The 27,898-nt window shown below is 39.8% G+C and overlaps 1 protein-coding gene and 1 long non-coding RNA gene across 3 annotated transcripts in view; both read left to right on the top strand.

The window, feature by feature from the left end:
• Positions 1-26,560, top strand: LOC116801951. The gene is made up of 2 exons (XR_004362328.1): positions 1-488; positions 24,598-26,560. It is a non-coding gene; the product is annotated as an uncharacterized LOC116801951 (long non-coding RNA).
• The window catches only part of LOC6618088 (rho guanine nucleotide exchange factor 10), a 96,959-nt gene that overhangs the window by 46,042 nt on the left and 23,019 nt on the right, over positions 1-27,898 (top strand). The window lies entirely within an intron of this gene.

Here is a 27,898-nt window from a genome sequence, read left to right as displayed (position 1 = left end):
CTTTCGTCGTGAGCGGTTCGTTCGCTGTTTCGCGCGCGTCTGCGTCTGAATATTTTTGAAAAACGGTTGCGTTCAAGTGCAACTGCATTTGTGCCAAATCGTTGAGAATACTGGAATCGAATTCGAAAATTTGCTGATTCAAATCGTCGAAGAACGAAATCATTTTTTTTGCCCTGCGCGAGTGCTCAAGAATTCATATTATTTTTTGTGGCAAGCAACAAGTGCGAACCAAAGAAACAGCCCGAAACGTGCTGCAAATTATTAATGTTTTTATGCGGTTTTCGTCGCAACAACACAGCTGTCAATACATCCAACAAAAAAGCAGCAAAACAAAAGTGCAGTGACTCGAAAAAAAGAAGCGATCGCCTCTAGAAAAAGGAGCGAATCAAATACAATAAAAGAAAGGAGAATAAAAGAAAAGAGAACAGAACCAAACCGAACAGAACAGAAAAGAAACAAGAACAACTCATCAACGTCGGCTCAAAAAGGTAAAAACAAATCCCAAATAAAGAGGTGGAGAACGAGATGGAGATAAAAGTGCATGTGGAGATAGGAATTCCGATTACGAATACGATCTGAGATTAAAAATCGAACTGTGACTAATTTGTGTGTAAGCCAGTGTTCGCAGCACTCTGTGCATTTGTGTGCAATTAAACATTGTTTATTTTATTGCCTCCTCTCTTATTTTCTTACTTTTCTTATTGATAATTGTTACAGTCCTTTTCCGTCCCTGCCCTTACCGACTAATTTACGATCCAGCGATCGAAAGAGTGGGGTCGACAGCTTCCTGCACTTAACCCTTTTTGTCCCCCATCTGGCTTCTTTTCTCTGAAGACCCTTACCCTTATTTATAGTTGTAATTTTTCTTGGCCCTCGAAAGAACGCCCGAAATCCAAGTTGCATATTTAAAAATTCAACACGCAGTTGCATTTTAATTTTTTCCTGGAACTATTCTTGCCAGAAAGAAAGAACGTGAAGAAGGTGGAAATAAAAAAAACCCAAACGAAAGCGATAAAGAAATCAAAATCATCGTGTGAGTGTGTGTGTGTGGGGCTGCAATTGCCCCCCATCCGGATAAAAACCCTTTTCTCCATAAGAAGGGTGAGCGAAAAATCAGATAGCCCCAGGGATATACCCAAAAAAAAAGAGCAGGACAGGAATGTAAGACTCTCTTCGGAAATCGATGGTTTAAACACCCTATTGGCCATCCAGAAATTAGTTATATTTCGCACAATGCTATTGGACCTTACAATACATAAGTGCACCCAGTTTCATATCTCTACTTTTGCCAATACGCAAATTACTTACTTAATCAACCTGAAAATGAGTTGTACCTATTGCATAGGACATAATAGTATAATTTGATCATTTGTTTAATAAAATAATAATGGTTTGAACCTATTTTCAAGCGTTTACCTTAAAGTTATACCCACTTCAAGGGTATATTAATAAACAGCAAAAAAAATCACCAAAAAAAAAAGGCAATGGGCAGAAATTCAGCCGCAACTCGATGACCATAACGTATCAAGTGCACTTCGTGCCGCTTTCAATTTTGGCCTCTGGCTAAACCAACAAAACTATATGCAACGCATCCAAAGACCTGCAATTGATCCGCATTCCCAGTACCCCTTTAAAATGCCCTTTAAAATACAGGGACACGTACCGTGGTCTTCTGATCGCAGAAAGCATTTTTCATTAGCAAAAATTAATCACCGCTTTTGCTTTTAGTTGATTTAAACCAATGAAACCCTTTGAATGCTGGAACTTCTAGAATTTGTTTGAGATAATGAAGTGAATCAGGAAGAAGTAGCTTGTAAACTAATTAAACATTTAATTAACTTTACAAAGTGCTTGTTGCTAAACTAGGATAAAACATCAGCTAAATATCATAGTAGAATATAATTTGTGTTCACTGTACTTTAGAGCGCAGCTTTTCGTCTCGGCCTTTTCTGTCTTTAGGCTACAAAAAGAAACCCGAATCGAAAAATGTGAGTCTAAGAATTGCAATTGGATTCGTTGGGTTGTCGCGCGTCTTTGAAGGTTAAGGTTTTCGCGAAAGAGCTCAAGATTGAGGCCTTCGATCGGAGGTTTCCATTCCTGCCCTCCGTGGATTCTTCTTGGACGTCATACTTTTCATTTGCCTCGTGGCTGAATTTCGTTCGCCAGGCTTTAATCAAATTAAATGGCAGGAAACGTGCAGTTAAACGCCCGCTGTTTCGGCGATTCCTTAACCCACTGAATTGTGTCCTCCTTCTCCTGTTTTTATGTTTTTGTTGTTGTTGTTGTTGTTTTGTACCGCCCATCTATCCATACATCCACATCCACATCCACATCCACATCCACATCCATCCATCCCCTCGCAGCGGGACAACTGATTTGGGCTCCGATTCAGATTCGGATTCGGAGTCAGCTACAGATTCGGATTCAGATTCAGATGCAGATTCGAATTCGGATACAGATACAGATTCTGAGGAATGCTCAATATGTCGCACGTTTGCCACACATGTTTGGCATTTGTTGTCGAATCGAATGCGCAGCTACAAACATTCGTAAACAGGAAGAAACCGGGGAGTATGTATGTACATACATATGTACAAATGTGTGTATGTATCTCGGGTGTTTACGTAGCGCAGTGAGGTAAAAGGAACTCATAGAGTGGGGCTGACGTTTGACAGGGCTCGGCAACAAATTGAGTTATTTAAAAAAAGACCTAGGCAAATGGAACGGACTGCAGGATACTTAGTGATTGAATTGTACAAGTATTGAGAGATTAAACAAATAAGTATCTATAGAGCTATGTTAAGCATACACTGCAGCTGACATAGTGACGAACGCACCAGATGAGTGTGTTGGAAACACTGTTGATTGCTATATCTATAATTTGTAGCACACATGTCGGCTACGTATGTGTTTATACAGTGCAGTAGTTAGCCAGGTTGCGGAAATGCGATCTTATTATCGCGAATCCGATATACCCATGTATTCCACAAATACCAGGCACGTAAATCACAAAAAAGGGAGGCATCTCGCCGGCACCTGAAAACTGTGAAATTGAGCGACAAACCGAAATAGAACACCGAAATCAAAACAAAACAAAGTCGGCCAGTGCAGTGCACTGAGCGAAATAAAAAAAATCGTCGGACCGAATTGGGTTAGATTTGGCGATAGAAAGTTGCGTCATCCCTTGTGTCTCACCGAATCTAAGAAGTAATTGAAGCAGGTGAACAGGTGACACAAAGTAATAATACAAAAACAAACCGTGGGGGCAATCCAAACCCAATGATCTACAACCGAGAAACCGGAGAAAGTGATTTGGTTTTCGAACACGCACCGAAACTTGGTCACAGTGGGCTGCAAAAGTCAGTGCACAAGTGTGTGGAAAACGCAGAAAGTACATTAAACGAAAACCCAGCAGAAAGATGATTATTTTTTAATGATTTCAACTAAGCGCAGGAAAACGAAAGTTGTTTTTATATTTTTTTCCTTCGCTACGTTTATGTGCACAAGTTTGTATTATCTCGTTTTCTCAAATTGAGGCGCAACAAATGGTATTGAAACGCATGCCCATTCCCGAATTCATCCTTCACCCCGCCCAATTTTCCGGACACCGCCCCCGACCTCGCCCCCGCCTCTTTCCGCCCAACGCCACGTTCGATCCCTTTAACATTGATTAATTTGTTTTTCACGCCGTCGTCGTCGTATTTCTCTCATTTTTTCATTTTGTCGCCGTTGCTGCATCTATTTTTCGTTGTCTTCGCATTTTGACAATTTTCAATTTTCCCCGGCATTCGACAGAATGTGGAAACATGTGTAGGGTCGACTCGTCTCGTCCCCCAGATTGCATCTTTTATGTTTTATTTTTTTTTGGTTCGGTTTGGTTTGTTTGCTTTAACCCGATTTTTGGGTTTCGATTTCATTTGCGTGTGGAAATGCATTAACAACCAACACACAAGAAAAAAGAAAAAAAAAACTGGAAAAAAATAGAGTTGTCGTTGTTGTTTTTGGAAATTTCTTTGACTTAATTTCTGTGGGGCATTAAGTTAATTGAAATCAACATTTCCCCTGAAAGCTGTGCCTTTAATACGTTTTTCATTGGTCCGGAGCTTGGCCAAATCGAATTTCGAAAAATCTACACAAAAAAAAGGTGGGAACATACATACATATTGATTAACAAATTAATGAACTTATAATGCTGGCCAAATGCATTTAAGCCAATGTGTTCCATAACTCGTAGTGCGATAAGTAATGCTTCTTAAAATCATACTTCCTTTCCGGTTTCTTGCCTTCCATTGTCCCATCCCAGTGGCAAACTTTTCTTTTAGCGTTATTAATCCGCTTTGGGAACTTTGTACTATGACACAAAGGCACTCTCTCACATACACCCATTGAAATATATGTATATATATACACATATAAATCGAATGATAAAGGGGGCTAGTTGCTGTAGGCTTATCTGGCACGCGCGACTGCCCCAACAAGTGCAGTTCAAGTGGCAAAACGGTCAAAGTTTTCCTACTCACACTCGCAGTCGCCTTTTCCCATTGCAAATGGCCGGGAAAAATGGAAGAAAATATAGTAAATATGGCAAAAGTAGCAAGAACGCCTGCCAATCAACGTTTCAGAATTTGATTATTTTCAATTAAGTGAATGCTGCTGGGTTTAAGGCAACAAAGGGCTGTAAGGAGATTGATTAGTTAAGTTGCACTTCCAATAGTTGAAATGCACATTGAACTTGTGAAATACTTTTGTGGAATATTAAGCAATGAAATGTATTCCAAATAATTTAGATCCTTGCTGACCTTTAATTGGAGTCAAGTTTGCTTGCCTCACTTTTTTTTTTGCCATGATGAATAGCTTAGGCGCTCTCTTTTATTTAGCTGCCAGGGGTGAACTAAACTAGTTCATTTAATTTTGTTTGCGTGCAGCTGGTCATCGGTGTGTTTGTTTAGCTGAAAGAAAGGTCAACGCTGCTTTACTTGCAGCGGCAAATGCACCAAACTACCTCCACTACCATCACCACCACCACCACCACCCCCACCCACAACCCAAAACCACCCCCACCCACTCAGGGTGTGTGTGTGTTAAGTGTTTTGATGAGCGTGTAATGGCCTCATGCTGCTGTCAGTTTAATTGATGGCAAATGCTACCAGGTCTAGGTCTATGGCCTTCTCTTTTAGATTTACACAGGAAAAACCTAGGTTATATACTAGTAATATAAAAAAAAAATATTACGTTTGCAGTTTTAGTACTTTGGTTTTTAACTATGTCACTATTTTAAAATGCTTCAATTAGATGTTACAGATATGACGCTTATAATGTATCTGCTATATATTTATATATTTAAAAATCCCAATATTTTTCCCAGTGCATGTCCAGTTGAATTCTATAATTTTTCCCATCTATGCGGGCGGAGAAAAAAGTGGGTGGAGAAGGAAAGATCGACGGAGAGGCGTCCGTCGTCCCCAACATTATTTTCACAACTAATTTAGTTTCATTTGATTTTATTATTGTCTTTGCTCCCTGCGCTTTGTTTTCCCCCTGCCACGCCCACATTTCCATCACTTGAGCTCATTAACTTGCCATTTATATATGTATGTATGTATATAGAAAGATGTATATGTGCACACCCCCGATGTTTGAGCAAATGCTGCGGGTCTTAAGTAAATAAACTAAGCATTAAAAAGCGGAAATATTATCTAAGCTCTTTCCAGCTCATTCTTCGTTGGCTTCTGATCGATTTTTAATGTTGTAATTGCTTGACAATTGTTTAACTGTTTCTTATTGAAAGCTTTCGTGTGGTGCAGAAAGCGAAATAAATAAATAAATAAGCTCGAGATGAACGATTAGACCCAAATTAAATCCAAATCGGCAGGCAAACTGCTGGTGGAGAGCGAAAAAGTTCTCAGGAAAACTTGAATTTAATGTCATTTGGCGATAAATCTTCGACTCAGATCGACAAAAATTGGCCAACAAATTGTAATTTACGATGGAAGAAGTGCCGCACAAAAGATGACGCTGATGATGATGGAGATGGAAAATGGTAGATGGTAGATAGATGTGGGGAAGCTCAATATTCCCACGTTCAATTGTTCAATTGTGGGGGGTCGCAGGGGCCAGGGGTCAGAATTGTGTTTGTATTTTAGCCGGGTCTGCATTAGAATCGACCCCATATACATACATATGCATCTGGGTGTGTGTGTGTGTGGCGCCGAAGGAAGCCTGTTGAGTCAGTGGGTCCGGATCGTAAATCAAGCCAACACATATGGGTGTAGTTTATCCGGGTGGAGAGAGGACAATGGTGACAAAGCCTATCCTCTAACTACAGTGAGTGCTCATTGGCACAGAATTCCCATGCGGATAATCCGCAGAGTGTGAGAGTCGAAATGCAATAGAAACTCTCTGTACCAATGAATCCATAAGTATGCCCATACCATCTATAAGTTTGTTGTGCTAGAAGCTAAAATTGGGACATTGCTAATTTGAATACAGAAAATGGCTAAAAATAATGCAATATATATGTATGTGCACTGACTGCAGTGGCACTCAATGCGTTTAATCTAAATGCATCTTACTAAGAAACAACCGCGAATTACACGCCCGTGTAGCTGGAAACTTGCATAATTGATTGACTGATTCCATATTTGATCGATTTCAGTTAAGCGCTAATTAAGTCACAATACTATGTCGTATATTTGCAATATGTGAGGCGGAAAACCACTAATAATTCAGTCGCACTTTGTGCCGTTTTGATTAATCAGATGGGCTGCACTTAATCACCTAGCAAATGGCAGGTGGAAAGGGTGCTTGAACTCTGGACCAGCCTCTAATGTAATAAACTTAATTTTTAAGCCACTATGCCGCCGAATTTTTGCATGTTTCGCGCATTAAAAATTATGAAGGGAAGCACAAAAACATGAGAGTACGCTCGTCGGCGGCTCTTTTTGAGGCTGCTGTTTGTTTGTAAATTGTTTTCACCTATTTTTTATTGCCCGGCCCCAGAGACACACACAGACGTAAATCTTCTTAGTTGCCACCGGCAGCGCTGTGAGTGGTGCACTGGGAGAAATAATTAGCTAATATGCTTGAAAATATATAAAATATATCTAGTTTTTCGCTTACAATTTCTTAGTTATGTAAAAATATAAATAAAATATTTAAAATTAGAACAGAAAGGGACACTGTTTTCTTAAGGCCTCTTGGCAATTTTTTGGTAACTCTTTCCTAGATTTTCCCTGCTTCTTTTCTCTGCTCAAACTCAATCCTTGTCTCAAGCTCCAACTCTGAAATCAGCTCAAGTCCTGTCGCATTTCCATGAGATTTTTATCTCAGTTTTATGACAGTTTCTTTCGCACACACACACTTACTCACTACGTGATTTTGCATTTCGAGAGGCGGAAAAAAGGAGGAGTTTGAGTAGAAGGGCAGGTTTTTTTAGGGGCCACCAACTGGGCAGCCACGTACGACAAATTTTCCGCTGTGTTTTTGCCTTATTTTCCTACACCACGTGTACAAAGGCATTTTTTTTCGGCTAAAAGTCAGTTGGTCGATGGGTTAATGGTGGCCAGCAATAAAAACAATTCGAAAATATCTGTCAACAAAGAGTTAAGTGCATTACATACGAAGAAATAAATTTCGGGATACAGCTGCGGTGGCAATAATAGTGTTGAACAAAACGTTTATTCACGAATTTAATCTACTTGTTTTTGCAAGCCATAAAATTGAAGTGTTAGAAATATGGCAAAAAACATCATTGAATTGCGTAAATATTGGGTGGCGAAAGTTTAATTTTAAAACATAAACTTTTACCCTGTGATGTAAGTGTGTATCTATTTTTGCTCCATTAATCTATCCAATTAAAATTCCACTGACAGAGCTACTAATTTTCCGACCTCAGCTGTTTATTTATTATCTTTAGTCGTTGACACTTTGCTACAGTTCACACACTGCCCCCTTTCCTTTCCTTTGTCACCCACCATAGGTCGTTTTTCATTTAATTTTGTGTTTATTTTTTTATTATTATTTTTTTTTTTTTGGCTTGGGCATTTTCCCCATCAGCTGGGGGGCCTGTGAACTTTTGCTTTCAACGGGTATTTTTAGTTGGCTTTGTTTTTTGTCGCCGGGCCTGCTCCTTTTGGCATCTTCAATCATGCGATAGCGCAGGCGCAAATGCCAAGCGAAAAGCCTGGCTCAGAAATGTGGGGGAATGGCGCCCGAAAAAACAGTGTTTGACAAATGCCCGACGATGGGTACTGCGAATTGTTAAACAAATGTTAACATTAACCTTTTCCATCGGTCGCACGTAATTAACAGCACCGCCGATGATTTTCTGATTTTCAGTCCTTTAAGCAAAGTCCACGATTTGCATCGCCAATTAATCAGTTCTCGGCTGGAGAAAATAGTAATTGTTACTTGGCAACCAATTAAATGTTGTGTACTTTAGTTTATTATTTAAGTTATACGTTCACTTATTTTACTTGGCTGAATATGATGAAAATAAGAACAACATATGCGATGCGTTTAAATTAAATGATGCATATTGTATGCCATACATCGAAAATAATTGAGCGAATCTCCGCTTTCCGCTTGTAAAATATTTGCAAAAATTGTGAATATTCCGTTGTCTTTGCAAGGCTTTTCACTCATAATTCGCCATAATTCAATTATCGCGTCAGAGGCCAGAAAAATAATTGTAATTTGGGTCAGGGCAATCGATTGACGACTGATCTACATATATATGTATATTGGAAAATTCGCCCATATATTCGCGTTATGCATTCTAGTTCGATATCATTGGGGAGCTCCATCATTCCAATCCATTTGAGCCGTGATGAATGCACTTTTTCCCATGTAACCAATTAGACGCCGGTGTGTGTGCGGTTACCAAGAGCTACTACCGTTACCCAGTTCTGGTTACCTGTTACCCACCGCCCAGGTGGGTGGCTGGGTGGCTGGGAGGTGGAAAAGCCATTAATTACGCCGCACAACAACAGGCAGGCTAGCCAAGCTGGCAGGCCAGGCCCCCATGCTAATGACGACCGATTCTGATGAGCCTGATGGAGTGGGCTAATGGGTTGGCTTGGCAACACCCGAAAGCCCCCAAACGTTTTCCATCTGGCTTCTGGGTAATGTGTGTCAAAGCGGGAATTTTCCCGGGAATCCGAGGTGGCTTGCTGCCTGCTTCGGCGGTGGCCAACAAGTGCCGAGTGCGTCTTTTGTGTGACATGCAACCGGGATTCCTGTCATTCTGAGACTCGAATTATGGCCAGTCAGTCAACCGAGGCCGAAAGGGAGGACCTGCCTCTGCTGGTCACTAAAAACCTTTCATAATTTCGACTTAGTTACACCGGCATTTGAGTTATTGAAAATGCCAGAGATGATTTAGGGAACATATAATCCCAATTTCGGTTGGGCTAAAGCTGTATAATTCGTTTATAATTGAATTGAATCAGAATGAGTTAAGGATTTGAACGCACTACTTGAAGTACTTCGAATAAGTATGCCTCTCTAAACAGAGTTTCATAGTTAAGGACTTAATTGAACTTTATTTACCTTCATTAATCTTTTCATTCTCACACATCTTATTCTCCTCGATTGCCTTCGCAATTGCGAGGAGGAAGGAGGAAGGTGGACTTTGAAGTTGGGAGCTTAGATTTACTCTTAATTGGCTGGCAAATGAGCTGGACGGTAATCGTCTGAAGTGCCACGCCCACTGCCTATTGGCTTTCCTGCCAATTTCGCAGGCAATTCCCTATGACCACCACCATACCGTTCCCGTTCCTTGACTAGTTGAAAAACGGAAAAGTTCTAGAGCGGGGAAGTGGGCGGGTAAATCTCGTGTAAATCAATTTTCCTTACCCACGGACGTTGCTCTGTTCTCCATTCACATACGGTTCACATACACTTTTTCCCATGTGGGGCCCATGTCACTTTGGTGCGATTTCCGAAAGCAAACTTTTCAATCAATATTTAATACGAAATCCCTTTATTTTTATTGATTTATATGATTTTCGGCGGCCTTGCAGATAATAACAAGCGCCAACAAATTGTTTCCTATCGTTTCTTAGTTGTAAATGCCCTTGAACTTTGTTTCGGTGTTTGTTGTTCCTTTGTTGATTGAATGAAATTGAATTGAATTCGTTTGGGTTTTATTTTATTTTTTGCTTTGTCGCTTGTCTTTTTTTTTCTCTGACTTTTCTGGCTCTGAGTGCTTCTGGACTTGGGCGATTTGTTTGACGACCTTTGGGCCGGGCTGGCCCCTCCACTCCCATCTGCATAAATCTCCGCTGTAATAGGAAAATAATTAAGTCCGCTAATTGAAAATTTTTGAATCGCTCATCAAACACACAAAAAACGGTTAGTTATTTATTTTTCGGGGCGTTGTTCGCGCGGGATTTGCATAATTTCTGTTTTGTTGGCTAAACATAAAACATTTGCCTAATGCGACCTTCTTAAATGCCATTTTAATCGGTGGCCTTTGAACTAAGCCCCCCAAACCAAACCAAACCCAAACCGAAACGAACTCAAACTCACACCCAAATCACAACCTTAACCATTCTTTGCATTTATTTAACATTTAAGAATTATTGGTTTGTGTATTTTTCGTTAGTTTACTTTACATAAATGCGAAAATATGAAGTTTTGCCTACCGGGAATCGAAATTTATTACAGTTCCCAATATCAACGAGCGTGTAGAATACCATAAAGATATGTACATATGCTATGTGGATAGTTTCATGGATCATAAAGTAGGCAACTCCACGTTACCCCTTTTGGCACTGACGGAAAATTTGTGGTAACAATATTACTACCAAATAATATTATCAGGTGTTATATAGTTCCTTAAAAGCAATATGTATTTTAAGATCACATTTTTTTAGTTATAGAATATTCTTAAAACTCCGAACTGTGAGTTCTATAATTTTTTGCAGTACTATAGTACACAGAATATAGATGCCACCCTCGATTTTGGCTATCAGCAGCGAAAGAGTGGAATAGCCAAAGTGATAAAGAGGAAACAAAGGATGGGGTAAACAGTGTGCACAAAGACCCAAAAACCCAAAGGGAAACGGAGAACACAGAAATGAGGGGGAGAATCGTAGAGAATTGCGGCAGAACCTCCTACCGATATCCCTCCGATATCATTTATCATAGTAATGCCTGGAAATTGAAGGGAGTTGAGAAGTGGAATGGAGATATATGGAGAAGCAGGGTGGATAGAGGGAGGTTCTGAGGGGTATGGTTATGGTATAGAATGGCATGGTATCGTATGGTATGGTATGGTATATGGGGTCTACGATACAGAGCCAACTGCTTGACACGCATCAACAGCAATAAAAACAACAATGAGAACAATTTCAATGCGAATGTGCATGCAAAGGGGGTGTGCGGGGAGGGAAAGTGGGGGAACACACACGTACACCCGAGGGCAAAATAATAGTGATAGAAACTGCCAAGTAAAATATAAAACAACTTGTTTTTAATCAAATTATTTCTTTATACGAGTATATTCAAAATGGACATTTTTAATTATTATTAAAAAACATTTACCTCTGCGTATATTGATAATCTTCACACACTTTCCTGCTGCGCTTCGTCACTACGTTGATATATTTTGTTGAGCTCGATCGTTATATGTACGTAGGTGTATTTAATTGCCAACAAAACCTGCCAAATGATTTGCGCTGCTTTCCTGATACTCAATCGAAATCTCTAATGACAATTTTTTCGCTGCCTGGACAGTTGAAAGGTGGTGTTTACGGCAATAAATGGAAAGCAGCTGCAGATGGTAAATAGATTCTCCCCGCAACCGATTCTAATTGGAACTAGTTGCGCACAATTTTTGCTAATGCCTCAAAGCCAAAGAACCTTTTCATAGCGAAAATCGTACGATTTTCCCCCCTATTTTTCCGCCTTGCTCTTGACTTTGTAAGTTGTCGTGTAATGATGGGCGATAAGAGGCAATGCTTATGAATACAAAGACACCCACAGTTGTTCATTATCAATGCCAGCGACAACATACCATAAACAACCCGGGAAAACTTGAAGATGGAACACGAGCGATGACGAAGAAATGGGGAAGAAAGTGCAGCGAAGAAAGCAATTGAAAACTCACGGACAAAATGCCAACTTCCCAGCAACCATCTGCCCTGCCTGCCAATGAATCTGCTGTTCAATTTATTATTTATTCCACGGAACTGTGTGCAGCTGTCACAGCTGTTGGTTCGGAATTATTCTAAAAATATAGTTAAAACCTTTGACTACAAAAAATATGCTCGATATGCATAAAAAGTCAGTATATGCTGAAAGTCGGGGCAACAAAGGAGTATTCTGAAGACCATTTAATAATCACTGTTCTTCTAAAAATCAATGCAATGCTAAGTTTTTGATAAGCTCTTCTCACTAATCAACAATGTTGTGTTTAATTACTTTATGTTCTTGAGAACGTTTGATAAGTGCAATCGCAAAACATGAGCAATTTTCTCCGATCAAATGTAATTGAATGAATCATTAAATTATTGTAACTGCTTATAAAGAATTAAAAGTTGACCTAATAGACTTAAAACTTAATTTATTTACTTGCAGGGTATTTTTTGTTGGTTTTTTTCTAGCTTTTCTGTGTATATATCTTACGTTGGGTACCAATTTTGTGCCGTTCGGTAGTATTGCATTTTTCTCGGTGTACTTTTCGAGTTTCCAGTGTGAATATGAATTTTCGAGTTTGATAGTGTTTGGACTCTGTTCGCTTGCCATTAATTACTTGCAGCTCGCACTTTAATTGACAATTGCACGCGCTGATAGAATTGCCGCTCTCTATCATTTTAACGATGATGCCAATTGACGCACTCGTTCGCAGTCACTTAGTCAGTCCTTCAGTCAGCCAGTTAGTCAGTCGGCCAATCAGTCGTTTTGTCAATTACTGATTCCGACAGTCGGTTATTGAGGCGTTCCCATTAATTGGCTCTCAACGCCTTTGTGCTGCTCGCCTTTCGTTTTCCACTTGGGTGGCACTTTTTACAGCCGTTGTGAGAAAAACAAAAAAAAGACTCTCTTTACCCGCTAAATCACAAAAAAAAAAACAACAAACAAGAGAGGACGCTGCAGTTGAGTGCCCGACTAACCGATACCCGGTACTCGGCTAGTAAGTGTGTTTAAAATTCGCAATCCAGACCCGGAATTCTAGATTCTGATAAATAATAGATATACTTTACAGGGTCTCTGTACCTCTTACACACTTTGCAACGAATCTAGCATACCCTGTTTCTTTACAAGTGCCGGGTACAAAAACACAACAAAAAAGGGAAATTGTAAAATGCACGACGACAATTAAGTGATTTTTTTTTGACTTGAAAACCAATTCAGACTGCTCATTTCTGTTTCGCTGTTTATCTTAGCTGGGAATTAATTAACAAATTGATAAGTAATTCACTCGAATGCATCCATCGCCCAGGATCTGAGGGCACTTCTGTAGCTCATCTGTTATTAAGTTCCCCTGGCGAAAATAGCCGGGGAATTGACTTTCAAGTTGAACTTGTGCCGGATTAATTAACCCGTAGTATTCATTGGGGTGGCAAAGTAAGTGAATTAAACTGAGCCAGTTAAAGGAAAGTAGGAAAAGCAATAATCAAGGAATAAAGTAATAATCAAGAAAAAGGATTTGCCAAAAAGACCATCTTAATCACAGTGTTTAAACAATTTATGGGAATGTTCGAAATGACAAAGGCATGTCCCTAAAATGGGCTAGCTGTGTCTAAGCTGAATTGATTTCTGTGAACTCTGGGCTGTTGACTTAGCCAAGTTGATTTCTCCTCCTCTTTGGTGAAAACTGGTTCCTGTGATGCCATTTACGTTGCATCATCTCAATGTATGATGACAAATTCTATTCACGTATTCCGCACATCCATTTTCCCACCTATTCTCCGCAGTCTATCCATCCATGTATCCATCTATCCATCCGTCTATCTATCTATCCATCCGTCTATCTATCTATCTATCCATCTGTCTCTGCACTGTTGCTTTTCTTTTGTATATGGCTGTATCTTTGTATCTTTTTCAGCGGGGACAACCTTTTGGTGTTTGCATTATGATTATTTTTATCATGCGCGCATTGTCGGCGTCAAAACTCTTTGGATTTGCCATTTTGTCTCGAGTTTTTCCGCTCAGCCACACTGTAGATATATATGTATGCTCCTTGTTTCTGGGATTGTCATCTTAATCATCAGCGCCGGGAAGTTGGCAAGTTTGGTAGTTGACACTTGCCTGATGGAATATGCCAGTGCACAGCATTATTTTCCTTTGCTCCATCATCTCCTGCTTTGATGCCAGATCTTCCCTTGAAGGCCTGCATTCCATTCTATCGTCGCGAAGAGAGGCCCTTAACTTCAGAATAGTCGAGTCCATCAAAAGTGGGCGAGAAGTTGACAACTATTTTTACTATTTGTCTGCGTCACATAAACCAAAATCGAAGCCGCAAAGTTGGGGGAGGTGAATAAGTTTACGACTCGTAAAGGTCGTACTTACACTGTGCCACGAAAACATACATATGAGTGGGAATTGATGGCTAAGATTGTTGGACTGACATGCCATTAAATACACATATTTCCCGTTGACCTTATGGGTTTTTTATTGACCAGATTATGTCCTCCACAACATTGTCGGTCTTCATTGCAAACTAGTTATAACTTATCGAAATTATCGATATTTATCGACAAGTGATGGTAAATAAATTGCTCATTCCGTCGAAAGTAAAACTCTTTAATACAAATTATGATTTTCATTGATCATCGATTACGTGCGTATATGCAATGCTAGCTAACAATCGATATGTTGTTTAGGGAAGTAATCAAATATGTTTTACGACTGCGCTCCTTGCGTGCCATATTGCCTTATGACAGTGAAACGCACTGTCTGCCCGTGCATATTGTAATTGCTTATTGATTTGTAATTTAGTCAGTCGGCCCCATTTCAATGACCATTTCCCCATTTCGGCGCTTTTTCCCATTTAAAAACTCGCCTGGCTTTACTATTTTCCCCATTTGCATTTCTATTTTTACTTTTATTTGCCCTTTTCACTTTCATTTGGGTCTAAGTTAATAACTTTTGGTTCCACCTAAGTTTGCCCGTCTCTTTGGCGGACTTGAAGCTGCTTTTCACTTTTTACTTTTGTTTTTCTTGGTTTTTTTTCTACTTCTTTGTATTTTCCCTCCTTGCCACGCCCACACGCAACTTGTTGCGCTTTTACTTTTTCCCAAAAAACTGTATTTGTTGCCTGCATTTTGTATTTGTTTTGTATTGCGAAAATGTTGTGCTAATTGCCGTCTTCTCTCTCTTTTCAGGTGAGTAACTCCATCATTTCGCTAATCTCGATTCGCCGATCTTTTGTTGGTAAGTGGGCTAACGGTTTTCAAGGGAATGAAGCACATCCATTAATCTCGACCAGAGTTCCTTCTTGATTCCGATTCCATTCCCCAAAATGTGACTCATGGTAGAACACTCAATGCGATGCCCCCTCTCTTTCGCGCATTTCCTTTCATCTTTGTCTAACTGCAGTCCCTCCATGACTCACACACACATTTATAAGTGCCTACAGTTGGGGGGAAGAAAATAGGAAGATGGGAATAATTCTAAAAATTATTCTTTATAGGAAGCCAGACCAATTCCTTTCTAACAAAATATTAAAGTAAATAACTCGCATATTTAGCTTTAGAAAGCGATGACTATTACCTTGCCCTCAGCTGTGCTGTGCGATTCTCGGTTTGTTTTGTATTTCTGGCTTTTTGCTGCTGCTTTTGGCCATTTATTGCCGGTCTGAAAAGAACTTGGCAAAGACCAAAACAAATTTATATCTCTCGGATACAGATACAGATACACTGGCCGACTGACTCATTCGCTAGAGATGTGGAGATGCAGCTGACATCAGCGGAGCGATGCGATGCGAAGAGATGGGTTTTCAAGGGTCTACATAAATCACTGACCCACCGACTGGCCGTTCAATCTCTCTACTCTCGTTTTCTGCATTTTTTAATTAAAAACCATTTTTGGTTTTTCTAAGGGTAACCTTGCGACCCCGCCCTCGGCGCCACCGGGTCACCCACAACAATATATATCAGCAGAGGAAAAGCAAGAAAAAGAAAAACAATTTTGGGGGTACCACATAAAATAGACAAAAGCATTGAAAAGTTCACAAATTGCCTTTCACTTTTATCAGTCATGGTTACAATTGGAGGAAATGCAGATACAAATTCGGTTCGTTCGCATTAGTGGCTATAGCCCACCGATCCGCTGTTGGGTAATCCCGGCCAGCAGTTCACTAACCCCTGACCATCCAATAGCCATTTGGGTTGAAGGTCCCCGAGTGCTATATACTGCCCTCCCACACCGTCGCCTTCCCCATCGATCTTATCAGCCGAACTGACCAATGGTTCGATGCCCCACAATCCGAAATCTGAAATGCCAAATCTACAATCCACTGTCCGCAGAAGAAACACGCACGAAACGTGTTCATAATTTGTCAAAGAAACAATGTGAAGATGCCTATGACATGACACAAAGCCACAGTGGCACGAAGGTTATTTAGAGGGGAAACTTTGGAGGGGACACAAATTTTAAAATAACAACACCAGCCCCCCCTGCCCCCCTCCACCCACAGATGATTTCTTAAAATTTAGAATATGAGTACTTGACTTCATAATGGGTTAGGGGTAATGTTGTTCCTATACATTCCTTTGAATAATTAAAGGCAAACATTGCTTTTTTCTCATATATAATGTATTTGGGTTCCCATTAAATTTTAAAGGCTAATTTAATTGTGTATTTTTTTGTTCGTTTTTTGGCAGTGACGAAAGAGGTGTTTATATGGGAATCTTTGCACTTTTATTTCATGCACAGTGGTCAAAAATTGTTTTGAAAGATCTTTGCTTCTTTTAGTTAAACAAAAAGGCTGTTATTCTCTCTTGTAATCTTAAATGTTGAATAATCGTACTTACACGATTTAAGAATTAAATAGATAAGATTTTTCAGTAGTTGTTATAATTGCCCAAATATTTGGCACCACTGTGGTGCGGCGGTGGTGCGTCATTGGCCTTTTCGTTGCCGTCAGCTGTCGGCGGTTTTTTGAACTCGAACGGGTGTCATCTTGCGCCTCGTTCTCTGCTCGTCAAACTTAATTGGGCATTCGGCAGTCACCGCACCACCCACCAACCACCACCCACCACCCATCACCCATCGCGCACCACCCACTCACCCACCTCGCGATTTTCAGCGGTAAATGCAAATTAAATATCATTTAATGCTAACGCAAAGAAAAATGTACGAGAAATGTACGAAAAATGTTGCCTTGAACCTTCAAAAAGTCTATCGCCAGCTATTGCCGTCTCTCTTGCAGCGCAGATCAGCCATCTCTTTCGGATCCGGAAGTTTAGCAAAATGTTTTTGTTTTGCCGGTTATTTCATTGCTTTTTAAATGCTGCGAAAATTGTGATGATTATACAAATATATGCACACGAATCTATAAGTGTTATTGTTTTTTTTTTTTTTTTTGCATTGTTTATGGTTTTTCTTTCGAAATAAAAACGAAAACGTTTTTGTAGTTAATTGGCGCTGGCGCTTTTCATTTGCCTGCAGTCGGCAAGTGACTCAAAATGCTTATAATTTAAATGTGTTGTATGCGCATTCAGCATGCGGTACAGTGCGGTTCGTTAATATAAACTGAGATTTCAATTGCTACAGTTCATTGTTATACAGAGATCGAGTTTTGGCTTATATGTATATGTTCCTATAATTATTTGTTGTGGGTCCTAAATGATTCATCTGACCGGTTAATTTGATATCAAATATCAAATGTGACACACTGTTAAACATTACAATATCTCACCCTATTTATTGTTTCTTTGGGGCTTTTCAGTAAGTGTTCGCAATGACGATAATTGTTGTTAAATGCTTGCCATGCGAAACAATGAAGGCGCACTGAAGAACTATAATTTGAGTGTTTTGCATCTATAATTTAAGTGACTGTATCTAGACATTTGGGTCTGTAAATGTATCTGTATCTACATATCCGAGTCCCAGTACGTATCTGTATCGCGACTCTACATGGCCGAGCCAGCCAGCTGTATGTTAATTTGTTTGCTTTGTTTTGTCGCGCTTGCCATTTCATAAAGTTTCATAAATTATTGCACAATTAACCTTGAACGCGGAGCGTTTTGAGCTTCAAGGGGGGGATATACTGTACCACTGACCATCTGATGGGATGTGATGTGCTGTGTTGTGATGTGATGTGCTGTGCTGTGGTTCCCTTCTTAAGTTTTCCGCTGGCGATCCGCGGATCTGTGATCTTGAGAACTCTGCGTTGGCCGTCGGTTCTTTATGCCCCCAGACATCGGCAGATAACCCATTTGACACTCGACTTTATGACAGTTTGCGACTCATTTAAAGCGTATTAAGTTCTTGCTTTTTCGCATTTGCTTTCCTCTATTCTTGGTTTCTTTCTGTTCATTTAATTTTTCTTTTTTCGTTTTTCCTGCCCCACACTCATTATTATTATTTGTGCTTTTTTCTTGGGAACTAAGCGAAGGACTAACGTCGATTTCCCCTGGTTTCACCCCATCATCTAATGGGTGTACTCGTGACCCACGCTAATTTGAGATGAAGGCTTCCTGGGATTACCGAGGTGTTAGTTTATCTAAATGGATTTTCAGAGTGCAATGAATTTTTGAAGAGCACCGGGTTCGCAATACGGAAGTTTCAGCAGATTGTTAATCAAGAGTATTCCTATCTGCTCGGAAGCTCACTTAATTGATGCCAATGAGGTGAAATTTCTTAAATTTGCCCAGCAACCAAGTGATTAAATTGGATATTTCTCATATTTCTATTTTTTCAGTAATCACTTTAATTATTTATTTATATTCGCTACATAATAAAATGCGATTTCATCAGCGGAGTAAACGGCAAACGCAATCCTGCTTACGTATTCCAATTATAAGTTTCGATTTTCTACGGCTAACCAATTAGTCCATTTTCGATATATTTTCCTGCTTTGGCAAATGCCGCCTTTTATTTTATTTCCATATATTTCAGGCCCGATCTTAATTAGACCTACTAAGTTATTGCTCTCTACGCATTGGGAAACATTTCTTTTTTCTCGAGCTTTGTTTTCGTTTTTCGTTTCCCCATTTTGTGATGATTGATCGACTTTCTTGGCCTGACCTAAAAATGGAAAATGGAAAAGGTTCAAAAAACAAAATTCCAATTTGCAATAGTCCACTAATTGGGCTGTAAAAAATAAGGAAAAGGTGCTTTGACAATATTGCTATAAAAGGTGCAAAAGGTGCTTTTCATGAAACCACATCAAATGTCCACCTTAAAATCATAACAAATCCTCTGTTTCATTAGGGTTTGTTTCACATTTCGATTTTTTTCTTATTTTCATACATGAAGCATGTTTCACTTTGCTTGTGACTTGGATTTTATGTGTTATCGCGAATGTTTTACCCCGAGCGTACAAATCTGCATGTAATTGGCTCCTAATGTTCGAAAGAGAGGGGTGTTGTCCGAGTGAAAGAGACCGCCCGATGTGGTTGGTGACCACGCTTGGTTAGTTTCCATTACATTCCAGAACATCCTTTGAAGCGGAGTTCCGCTATTGATGATGATGATGGATGTGAAAAGTGGAAAAGCCGAGCGAAAGAGAGGCAAATAATGGTGAAAAAGAGAGGGCTGGCCCTCAGCTCCGCACCCTTTTAACGAAATAGCACTCCCTTTCCACAACAATGAAAAGCTGCACCCATCACTTGAACCTGCCCCAATAAACCAGGTGAACACAATGCCAGATCCAACAAATGGTGGAAAATATAATAGAAAATGTAATACCAAACAATTTGGTACTGAAAACACGAAATTCAGGTCAAAAATGTGTTAATATTGAAAATATGAGCTGCAACAAAACCGATTAAATTAAAAACCTTTTAAACAGTTCAACAAAAATACAAATGAAAGTCAAAACAAGAAAAATGTTATACGATTGAAACACAAAGCCCCAGCAATTTAACACAAAAACAGTCATGTAAAGCCAGAAATATAGCGAAAAAATCCCAATTAAAGACCCAGTCCCCCTCCCCAAATGAAATGTGCATTTTTTTTTTGATAAATTCGCAATCAGCATCGATGGGGAGTCACTTGCCAGCAGGTGCAAAAGTATGAATAAGAGAGTACGACTTCTGCGACTGGTTTCAATTTCGACTTGAACTTGAATGGATGGCCGGAGACCCCCTTCAATTATCGGTGTATAAACAAACCCCAACTGTTAACCCATTGAGTAGGTGGCCCAGGAAGGGGTAGAGGAAGCGGGGTAGCCGGCGAAGTAGCTACATCATCATCATAATAATCACAAGTTGAACTGCCGAAGGGCAAACTTGCTATAAAAGTCTCGTCCTTGACTCAAATCTGTTCGCAGCTCTCTCGCAGCAAATAAATACGAACAAAATAATATAAATTTATATGTTAAAGTGAAGAAACGGCAAATAATGTGCAAAAAAATTAACATTTGGCCAGAGTTCAAGTGGCAGTAAGCCCCTTTTTTGAACACACGAAAATTCTCAACAGCTAAGTGCATTTTGGGATTAACTTAAAATTGGATACACAGTATTCATCAGTGCATTAATATTTTGACGCAAAACATACACTCATTTAAACCACTTTTCGTTTTTGTGTTGGAATCATAAAGTTAGTTGGTCATACTACTCATACAAGAAAAGCTCGTGCTAATTTGTGGGTGTATATTTTCCATGTGAGCAAAACTATAAAACTATTGCATTTCAAAGCTACACTTTTTCGTGGGGATCATTAGGAAAGTTTGTGCTAATTTGTGGATTAATTGTGTGACGAAAACTAGCTATTCCTGTGTATTTGACCAACCTAAAATACGGAAAATTACCAATGAAACTTTGTTATACCTTGAAAGTGACTTTTGACCCAACGGCGAGTGAGAACATGAAAGAGCAAATATAAAAATGTGAAAGGGTTAAACAAAATTCAAAAGAGGGGGAGTACCTCCATTATTTTTCGCCATCTTTGCTTATCTCGTTCTCAATTCCATTCCATTCTCTTATCGGATCCATCAGCTGACTTGTCCCCACTTTTTGTCACTCATTTGTCTCTTTTTGGGGGATTTATTTTCTCTTTCATTTTCGCCTGCCTCTGCTCTTTTACATACTTCATTTTTCCTTTCTCACACTTTCCTTTTGTTTTCCCTGTCCGCTTTACTGTTACTCCACCAGGGGGATTGACCATATGACTCACCATATATCACGATATATATGTGTATATTCATTGACGAAATCGCGAAATCCGCGGATTCTCGCTCCAGCCGATTGAACGACGGATTTCCGAAGAATCCAAATGAGTTCCGCCGAATTATTCTGAAGACTGTCTACCTCACAACTCCCCCGTTTTGTGGAGCCCTCTTCAGTGCTCCCTTCGTTCTCTCCCTCCTCTCGCTCACTATTTTCGCAGAATTTTGTTTTTATTTATTTAGCTGAATCAGATAATTGCGGAAAGAGTGTCACGGAGGGGTGTGGTGGGGTCAGCCATTGACCCTTACGATTTTTCGATACTGATATGTTTGACTAATTCTGCCAAAAAAAAGTCAACAAAACCTAAAACACGGTCATGTTTAAGCTGGAGCAAATAAATCAAATATTTCAGATACGAACATATACCGTGTTAACAGATTGTCAACAAGATTGTAAACTGTGTTAAACAATTCAGCTGGGTTAAAATGGCATTAAAGCTTAATGCGTTTTCTTGCGGTTACATTTGGATGTTACTTTTTATTTATGCACATCAGGCTCCTACCGTTTCTAATAAAACATTTTCCCAACTAATCCCGGCTTTTTTTCCCCATTTTCCTCGGGTTTTCCCTTTTCTTTTCCTGGCCGTTGCATTTGAGTGATGGACAAACTGTCTTCAATCTGCTTGACTCGCTTTTGACTTCCACCGCCTCCTTGAGCTTAGCCTAATCAAATTGCTTTTGACGCGGCCACGTCCCCACTCGCCGCCCGCCGCCCCTTTTTGGTCTGCCGCGAGTGTAACATCAACTAAATTAATGTAAATTGAATGACACGCAATGGGGCCGCAAAGCACTCGGGAGAAAGAGGCAGCGACAGTCCTCTTCCTTTCCCTTTTTATCCTGCTAAAAAAAAAAAAATATGCCATATGGTCGGGAGGGATATATGTACGCATACATTTATACCTATACATATATATATATATGTATATATATATATTCCTATAGGTAAGCGGTTGAAGCAAATTAATTTATTTTGCCGCCTCAGCTTGCTCGCCCCGTCCCGCTCCCACACTACTTGTTGTCAACATCTCTCTCTCTTTCGCACGCCAAGGGAAACCCACTTCCTGCCGCAGCTATTCATCTCTTTCTGCTCTCCCAAGGCGTCTTTTTATTTTGTGCACTGCGAAATATCAATATGGCAAGTGTAATTACCAATATTTTCTGTTTCTGTTCTGTTAATTGCCAATAAATATTCGACTTATGAGTATTTTTCACTCTATTTAAATGTGCTTAAATATATATATTTCCAAGTTAGAATTGCAAACTGGTAGTAGAAGATACAGCTGATCCATCTACAATTAGCTTTTAAATTTAAAACGGATCATAGTGCTGGCCCAGTCCGTTGCAGGGAGTGCTTACTGTACTTGGCTTTGAGAGGTGATTTCGTGCGTGCTCGCATGCTTGGGCTCCCTTTTGGATCTTGGCTCCCGGTTCCTGTCCCATTTCCATGCCCCATGCCCATACCGACTTTGGAATATGCTAATGAGCGTTTAATTTGCTGTCGCTGCCGCCGTCGACGTTTGGGTGAAATAAACCGAAAACGCTTAAAATTCACTTTCAACTTGAGGCGTCCGCTGGCGCTGACTGCGAACTTTAGTAGATACTAAATTAGAATTTAATTTGAATATTGTCTTTGGCAGCGCTGAGTCCGCCCCCGTGCCACTGAAATTTCCGCATAATTGCTATCAATGCTGTATCATCATCCCATGCCCAGTATCCATTTAAGCTAAATCGAAAATGTCTTTCGTTGCAAGAGCACTCATAAAAGATCGAAGATCGAACAAAAAAACACGTGACCATTTGGCAGCCTTTTCTCAATTCCGCTGAAGCTTGAAAACATTTCCTCGTAACGGTTTTCCACAATTAAGCCGAGATCAATCAATATCAAATACTGAATTCAATTGCAATTTGTCAATTCAATTTGTTTGTCTTTCTGTGCTGCCCATTCAAAGTCAAGTTAGTTGCGCTTTTTTCATGTTCTCGCAATTTGTTATTATTTTTTTTTATTTTTTATCTGAGTTCGATCGTGTTTATGACAAACTTCCATTGTCAATGTCGTCGGGGGCGTCGTTTTAAATACTATTTTTCCGTTCTTGAGTCACCGCGATTGTTTCGACGTGTGGGAGTCACTCCAACGAACAAGTTGCATTTTTATTTCCACCGCTTTTTGTCCGTTTCCATAGTATTGCTTTGTTTTTAATTAATTCTTTACAACGCTGCAGTTGTAAACGAAAAAGATTGAAACCGAAACGAATCTGGGCAAACGCACGAATATCCCAAACGAAATGCAATTTGTCAACGCTGCATAGTTAAATAATAAATATAAAAAAAATCCGAAGAAGAGACACCGCGGCAAAGTCATTAATTTTTTGTCTAGTGGTTTTTATACCTATTTATGTGAAGCTGGTGGCCGTGCACGTACAGTGCGTGCCGAAAGTGCAAGACCGTCAGGAGTTTGTCGTTGGAAAAATGCAATATTACAAAAACTACAAAACTAAAATTGTGTTTATTATCAATTGTAAATAGTGGTATTATCAAAAAAAAACCAACTGCCTGGAATTTCACACATTCACAATCGTGCTTCAAACAGCCTTGGAAATTGTTTGCCTGCAGCACACTTTTCCAGCGCACATATGTTTGCTTATCTTTGGGGACATTCGAAACTGGAACTGCAGTTGCGAAACGCACTGTCTATGCAAAGTATCTACCAAATTGTTTAAACATCTGGACATGACATATGTTGCGCCTTACAACAATGCCATTCAATTCAATTTGCATGTCGCCCACGTTTTTCTTCCCCCTCCCCCCTCCCCTTTTATTTATTTATTTATTTTTGTTGGTTTTGGGGTCTGAAATGTGGTAAAAGCATAAGATATTTTTTGTAAGCGCCTTAGGCAGACCGAGTTCGATGACGACTGCGAATTAATCTTATTAACCGAAAAAAGCGAGTCGTCGAACAAAAGATGAAAAATTTCGCTTTCGTTTGCTGGAGTTTGGGTTTTATTCGTATTTTGTGTTTTTGTGACTTCGTTTTTGCGTTTTTCCCCCCAATTGATTTCTACGCATCTTTCGTGGGCGCGTTGAGTTAAAACTGAAGTGGAAAATGCGCGGGCGGAAAAGCCTTAATTGGCAGGTTGTTCGGGGGAAGGATAATTGAGTGTCTCACCTTTGACTAGACCTTGCATTTTAAATACCAATTTACCTGTTTTGCGGGAAACTAATTAAAAAACATTCTTCTTCTTTTTGTGTCATTGCAGGTGAGTCAAGGGCGCGATGGGAAACTACCTTAATCTCTGTGGCTATTAAATGGAATTAGCTGGCCGACAAAGTGGCCATTTTATACTTTGTCTGTATTTGTTTACTAAATTAAATCCTTTTTAAATCTGTTTGGCTATTAGCTGAAAGCATAACATATCAATTCGATGAGCAAGTAATTAATTTTATTGTCGTCATTTTTTTTTGCATTTGACGACTTTCCCCTTAACGCCTAACGACGCCGGCAGATGGCGCCACACAGCTAATCCGACTGCGTTGAGTAAACACCACGGTTATCTTAATTAAGCCGAACAGCAACGTGTGTCAACAGTTGTCCGTAGCTCTTGAGTCCATCTCTATCTCTATCTCTCCCTTTCCCCTTTCTCTTTCGCTATCTTCCACTTTTCACTTGTTGCAGCCAAGCCCACGACAACTGGGTAGCTGCAGTGGAACCTAGCTAACTGGAACTCTTGGAAAAGTGATATATCTGAGTGTGCTTGCAAATGAACTTGGCAGTATTCCCAATTATTATTAACTCAATTGTTATCACATTACAATGAAATTATCATCATGTAACTTATCAATTCAAAGCCAAATGTTTTTATAGCTGTTTTTATCTTGCTTTTAAAGTTTGTAAAACTGTCTTAAAACTTTTTTATTTAACATTTATTTACCCTAGTGTTTCATCCTAGTGAACGTTGTCTGTATTTCAGCAGTAAATGTAGTTATCACAGCGACCGCATTACGCACCTGCTTACATTCTTCTTTCCCGTTATTCAACCCAATATCCGTAACTCCCCTGCATTTTTGACCCAACGCATTGGCCACGTTTCGTTGTCGTTTGGCACGTCCAAATGTTTGCGCATTTGAAAACTGATATTTCCCCCGAACTTGCCTGACCTGCCCCCCCTTTGAAGCCCCTCTCTCCACCTTCCTCGTAGCCAACGCCTCTGTGACACACATTAAAGACCTTCTTCGTGGGTCTGAAGACCCCCAGCCTTTGGTATTTTTGATACGCATTTGCATGGACTTGGATAAGTTTTAGTTAACTACCCAAAGTCATGTGTGTTGGTTTTCGCGGCAGGGGACATGGGGTTTCGGGTTCGCTTTGGGTTTGGGCTTGGGTTCGGTTTTATAGAATAGAACACACCCAAAAAAAAAAAAAACAATATACGCGGGTTTTTTCTGGGTTTTCCTTTACAACATTGAGACAACATTGTCATGGTCTATTTGGCTTTTGGGTTTTGTTTTTCTATTCTTTTTTTTTCGCCCAACCTGGTGTATTCCAAACACTGAAAATAAAATATACTACTCAGGAAATCTAATCTAAGACAGTGCGTAAAAACGAAAAAAATGGTCTTGATGTGGCAAAATAAATGTACATATGTATATGTATATATAAAGAATTTAAAAAGCGGTTAGCCTGCATGTTAAACGAGATTCCTTCGGTTTTACTTGTTTTGAAATGAACTGAATTCAACTGAATTCCAGTCACGTGCCTAGAATAATCGCATTCTACATGAGGCTCTCATAATTTTCTCTCAGTACATAATTGAGCTCGTGACCCGAGCTTCAGTTTGCCATGGAATCTGCTCCCCTTCTACCGAAAAACTTTGAATATTCCTCCAACTCCGTTCTCCATTCAAACATTGTTCCATGTGTGCCATTCTCATTAATTTGAGATGTTTCACTTCCCCAACGTTTGTCATTTCAGTTCGCTGAAGTTCTAAAGAACATTCCTTCAGCGTTTTTGTACATTTAATTCTTTTTTTTGGTTGTGGGTGCGTTAGGCGCAATGTTTTAATTGTTTGTCGCGAGCCACGCACTCGGTAAAAATCCACGGGGGAACCGAAACTGGCGGGAAATTCAATTACGAGCCACGCCTGAAAAGCGGGAAAAGGCGACCCAACTAAGCTGGGTCTTACGGGTTTCCCAACAAAAAAAAAAAAAAAAAACACAAAAAAAGAATAAAAAAAAATAGCAGAGAGACTCGGCTAATTTGCAGAACAGAACACAGTAATTTCGCAGGCTAAATTTACCTTTTTCGCCAACCCTCCGCGAAAAGTTTAAAAGATTTTTCCTTACTTTTTCGCCCCGTTTGTAATAATTTTGTGCAATTTAATGGCGGGTTAGGCAGCAGCAGAGATGCTGTAACCATTTTCTAAAATTACAAGCCCAGTTCTCCGCGGAGCACACAATTCTATATTAGACATAATTTGAAATTATTTTACATTTTACAGCCAACAGCCCACAGCCTAAAGCCGCGGGGAAACTCAGTCGGTCGTTTGGTCGTTCGGTTGGTCGGTCGACCACCTTTTACTACCCAATATTTTTGGCTGCTTGTTTGTATTTCGCTTCTGAGTCTTGTAAGTCAAGCAAGCAACCCAGTGGAAATTAGTTTGAGTTAAATCGCTGAGAAATTGACTTATAATGAGACTAATTAGCCCGAAGGGTTCTCCACTCGAAATCGCTGACGATGGCTGATTGAGTTGGTTTCACATGGAGATAATGGCTGTCGGTCATAAATATCGGAAGGGAATGCAATTTATTGAAAGTTGTGTGAGTATGTGAAAAAGAGTCATGAAATGAAACACGGAATTTCCAATATGTACATAATATGGAGTGTTTAGAAAATAAATCACGATCAATGAAATTCGTATTTGAATGGAAACTTACACTCTTTAAAATCTCAGGACTTTTTCCAAGAACACAAAATCTAAGACGGACTTAACCCATCGCGCAATTCCTTACACAGATTGACCCCATTGTACTTTCAACCCAGAGCCATGACTTTGGCCCATCTGGTCGTCGGTTCTCTCGTCCTGTTTTTCGGGTCCTGATCCCAAATTCAAATATTTATCCCATTTACATGGCTAAGCAGTTGGGCCAGAGCAGCTCGAACCTCAAACCTCCGGTGACTGACACTGACAGACACTGACTATATCATCCACACCCACATCCTTAACCTCATCCTCATCCTCATCCTGGCCAGAAAAGCAGAAAACCCCAAACCAAAGTGCTGAGGCGGCTCAATCTAATTAGTTGTTTCTCTGTTGCTATTTTTGGACCACACAAATTAAGTTTGCTTTGTCTTAAAGCAGTTGCAAGTTCCCCAAATGAGTCAAGGGGCTTTGAAGCTTAATTTTGCTTCTTATTTAATAGGAGGAGTTTTGGCAAAGGTTGAACTGTGGTGATGTCTAACTAGTTTCGGCGCTAGTGATTCATTAGTGTAATAAATTTTGGAATTTATTCAAACATTTTCAATTGACCCATTTCCCATGGGGCCATTGATAAATGTTTACT

This window comes from Drosophila sechellia, chromosome X, assembly GCF_004382195.2.
Source record: "Drosophila sechellia strain sech25 chromosome X, ASM438219v1, whole genome shotgun sequence".
NCBI classification, from domain to species: domain Eukaryota; kingdom Metazoa; phylum Arthropoda; class Insecta; order Diptera; family Drosophilidae; genus Drosophila; species Drosophila sechellia.
This window is presented reverse-complemented; position numbering and strand designations above follow the sequence as displayed.